We start from the raw sequence: 4,796 nt of genomic DNA, 5'->3' as shown, positions 1-4,796 counted from the left end.
GTAAGAAAGGAGGGTCCAAGCTAAATTGTGACTTAGGCGGTGCTTCCTTGTGGAATTTACCTTAAATCAGGAGACTTGCATGTGGGCTGTTATTACTATTAGTCCTTGAAAGTGGCTAAGGGAAATATCTGATTCTAGAGGAAGCCTTCCCTGAGGCTGTTCTCCAAATACCATGTATGTGTATGTCCAGAGAGTGATCAGTCCACACTGTTAGCCCTTCTTAGGGAAAAATCAATTGGGAAAACTGTGAAGGCACACATGATTTTCATAACAGAAAACAGATGATATATAACAAGCCAAATAACATCAAAAGCGCCTTGGAATTTGGCTTCCTCTGGAGGAAATCCTTGATCCCTCCAGGTAGTGACTTTGCCATACCCAGTTGCGTTCTTATGATATATTCCTGCAGCCCGCAGCAACCCCCATTTTGAGTCTTGCACATGTATTGTATGTACACACATACATACACACAAGCATAAATATGTATATGAGATTAAAGGTGTGTGTCACCACTACCCAGCTATAATTTTTTTTTTTTTTTGGTTTTTCGAGACAGGGTTTCTCTGTGTAGCTTTGCACCTTTCCTGGAACTCATTCTGGTTTTGTTTGTTTTTTTCCAGACAGGGTTTCTCTGTGTAGTTTTGGTGCCTGTCCTGGATCCTAACTTCTTTTCCAGAGGTCCTGAGTTCAATTCCCAGCAATCACATAGTGGCTCACAACCATCTGTAATGAGATTTGGTGCCTTCTTCTGACATGCGGGCAGAACACTGTATACATAATAAATGGGTTTAAAAAAAAAGAATATGGAAATCTGTGGGTGTTATGTCCAACAGAAAGGGGGGAGGATAGAGAGATGGAGAGAGTGAGTGAACTTGGTTGAACACTACATTGCTCCCTAATCGCAATGATGATGATTATCCATCCAACCCACACTGATTAAAAAAAGAAAAGAAAAGCAAACTGCCCCTCACAGCTGGACATGGCGCACAGTTGTGGTCGGAGCACAGAAGAGGCTAAGCAGGATGATTGTGAATTCAAGATGAACTTAGGTTATACAGTAAGAACCTGTGTCCAAAAAAATAAATAAATAAAAAGTGCCACTCCTGCCATGCTTTGTTAAGAAAAAGGTTTATCTTAGCAAATAGAAAGAGCAAATCAAAGCCATAATAATCAGGCCATGCTATAGGAGTGGGGGTCAGAGAACAGTCTGCAACAGGACTCAGTTCCCTTCTTCTAACTTGTATTTCCTGGATATCAAACTCAGGTGTGAGGCTTGGCAGCAGGTACCTTTACCTGCTAAGCCATCTGGCCGGCCGGCTCTATCAGTGACAAACTCTTATGGAGCTTGTATTCTAGCTGGAACAGAGATGGAGCTACGGTTTGTAGTGGGAAGAACCATGGGGGGCGGGGGGCATTTTGAAACAGGATCTCACTCTGTAGGCCAGGCTGGTCTCAAACTCAGAGAACTGCCTGCCTCTGCCTCCTGAGTGCTGGGATTATAGATGTGTACCACCCACCACTGGGCAGAACCATCTTTCTTTCGTTTTTTTGTTGTGTTTTGTTTTTGCTTTTCAAGACAGGGTTTCTCTGTGTAGCCCTGGCTGTCTTGGAACTGGCTTTGTAGACCGGGCTGGCCTCAAACTCACAGAGAACCGTCTGCCCCTGCTTCCCGAGTGCTGGGATTTAAGGTGTCCACCATCAACCACAGCCTGGCTGGAAACATGTTTCTTATTGTCATCTTACCATGTTAAAACTGTAAGTCCTTATTACCTATTCTCGATCATATTCTCTTTTGCAAAATTTATTATTTTTATTTATGTATGTGTATCTGTGTGTAAGCCACACATATGCAGGTGTGCCTAAGGAGGCTAAAAGAACAAATCAGATACCCTGGAGCTTGAGGTACAGGCAGTTGTGGGCCACCTCATATGGGCCCTGAAAACTGAATTCTGGTCCCCGGAAGAGCAGCAAGCGCTCTTAATGACTGAGCCATCTTTCCAGCCCCTTATATTTTCCCTTTAATATTTCTTTGTACCGCCGGGCGATGGTGGCGCACGCCTTTAATCCCAGCACTCGGGAGGCAGAGCCAGGCGGATCTCTGTGAGTTCTAGGCCAGCCTGGGCTACCAAGTGAGTCCCAGGAAAGGCGCAAAGCTATACAGAGAAACCCTGTCTCGAAAAACCAAAAAAAAAAAAAAAAAAAAAAATATTTCTTTGTACTACCTCTCCTTGACCCAGTACTTTGTTCAATAACGTACTACCGGGAGTTTTCAGACAATTACTAATTTGGCCAATATCCAAATCCAAATCTGAGACAGCTCTGAAGGACAGCATTGAGGGAATTATGTAAGTGGCAGATACAAATGTTTAGATGTAAGGAAAAGAATTTTACTTCCTGATGGCATTTCTTTATTTAAATGTTAAGAATTACCTCATCAGATCTTATATGATGAATAACACCACATAGTTATTTGGACACAGGTAAGCATGAGCTGCAGATAGAACTCTCTAGGAAGCGACATGTATTAAGAACACGACACAAAAATAGTAGGAGTTAGAACTATAAAGAGACCTAGGCTTCTAGCTCATCCATCTACCCGTCCAGCCGTCGCCCGAATCAAGCTGTTTGGTGTTACTCTCTGCCTGCTTCCTCTCCTCTCCCTTATATTTTTGGTTTCACTTGTCTCCCTAAATATGATGAATTTCACTGTTGTTCCAATCAACTGTGCACTTGCCTAGGTTTCCCTAGCAATCCCTTTCTATTTCCTACAGGTCAGTCTTTTCAGAACTGGAGGATTTAAATCCAGTCACTGAACATACATGGTCACACAGACATCTAATCTTAGCCCTCCAGAGGCCAAGGCAGGAGGACCATGATTCAAGGCCAACCTGGGCTAGATATGGAGACCCTGTTTCAAAAAAATCAAAACAGGGCTGGGGATGTGGCTCACATTAGTAGAGTGTTTGCCTACCACACACTAGCCTTGGGTTCCCTACGCAGCAAGAATAACCTCGCTGTGGTGGCATATGCCTGTAATCTCAATACTGTGGAGGTAGAGGTAGGTGGATCTCTGTGAGTTCACTGTCACCCTGGTCTACATAGTTCCAGGATGGACAGATAGGGATCCATAGAGAGACCCTGTCTTAAACAAACAAACAAAAATTCAAGGTCATTCTCAGCTTATAGTGAGTTTGAGGCCAGTCTGAGATACGTAAAACCTTGTCTCAAAATAAACCCAGCCACTGAGGCTGAAAGTTCCCATAAAAGAAAATCACACTGAGACATGCTTAAATTCATACCTTGGGATCATTTTAAATACAAGGAAAAACAGAAGATATCTGAATCTGTTGCTATAAACAAAATCTGTGCTCAGAGCCAGTTTGACCAGAGAAAAAGAACAACCAAGAATGGTCCTGGTTATAAAAGTTCCTGGTGTTGGGGATAGAGAGGACTCAGAGGTTAAAAGCACTTGCTGCCCTTGCACTGGACTAGATTAGGTCCCCAGCACCAAGGTGGCTGCTTACAACTACCTACAACTCCACTTCCCGGACTCCTGTGGGCACCAGACACTACACAGTGCACTTACGTAAAACAGGCAAAACTCATACACATAAAATAATTTTTTTTAAAAATATCAGTGTTTTGATTGCATGTATGCTGGCACACCCCATGTGTGCCTGTTGCCCACGGAGGTCACAAGAAGGTGTTGGAGCCCTTGAACCTGGAGTTACTAATGGTTCTGAGGCTCCATGTGGATGATGGGACAGCAATGCCATTTCTCCAACTCCTAAGTAAAACTTTACAAAAACAAAATAAACCAAAACCAAAACTAAAACAAAAAACAGGGTCTCTCTATGTAGTCCTGAAACTTGATATCCCAGAGTGCTGGGATTAAAGACCTATGCCACAATACCTGGCTAAATAAAATATTTAAAGAAAAAAAAAAGCCATGGTGTCATTCTGATGTTTTTCTCTTCAAGGCAAGGCTTGAAAGGGAGTAAAGTCTAAAGACAGCAGGTGTCAATTTTGGTTTTTAGGCTTTTTGAGACAAGTTCTTACCACATATCCCTGACCGTCCTGGAACTCACTAGGTAGACCAGGCAGACCTCAAACGCATCGATTTTCCAGCCTCAGCTTTGTGGTTGTGAATGCCGGGGTTAAAGGTGTGCACCACCACACCAGATTCTTTTGAAGTCTTGGGCTGCATTCATACGCACAGTGTTGTTTGCTCTGACGTGGGAAAAAATGCACAGCCTGGTACGGACCATTTTAAATTCCAGATGCCAACAGCAGACAAGCGTTCAGTCAACTCTGAATTTGTCTTTTTTTTCTTTTGGTTTTTCGAGATAGGGTTTCTCTATGTAACAGCACAGGCTGTTCCTGGAACTATCTGTAAGACCAGGCTGGCCTCGAACTCACAGAGATCCATCTGCCTCTGCCTCCCAAGTGCTGGGATTAAGGGCGTGCGCCACCACCGCCCGGTTTAGCTCCGTATTTCTCTAAAGGTAAAATATGTCATTTACAGCACGGCGGAGCGTGGTATAATGCGCTGTAAATTATATACATATGTATACATTATGTTTATAAATCTATAAATACAAAATCTACATAGACCTCGCTCTGCAATTAACCGCGTAAACTTGCGGCGCCAAAAAAAAAAAAAACATTTCAGGGCTTTAGAAATCTCGCGATATTTTGATGTCCCACCCCCTCACCCCTCTGCCGGCGGGAAAAGCCCGGAAGTGACCGCACGCTCTGCGGCAGCGATCGGCCGGAAGTGACGTCGACACCCCAGA

The sequence above is a fragment of the Peromyscus eremicus genome, chromosome 13, assembly GCF_949786415.1.
Source record: "Peromyscus eremicus chromosome 13, PerEre_H2_v1, whole genome shotgun sequence".
Taxonomy (NCBI): Eukaryota; Metazoa; Chordata; class Mammalia; order Rodentia; family Cricetidae; genus Peromyscus; species Peromyscus eremicus.
This window is presented reverse-complemented; position numbering follows the sequence as displayed.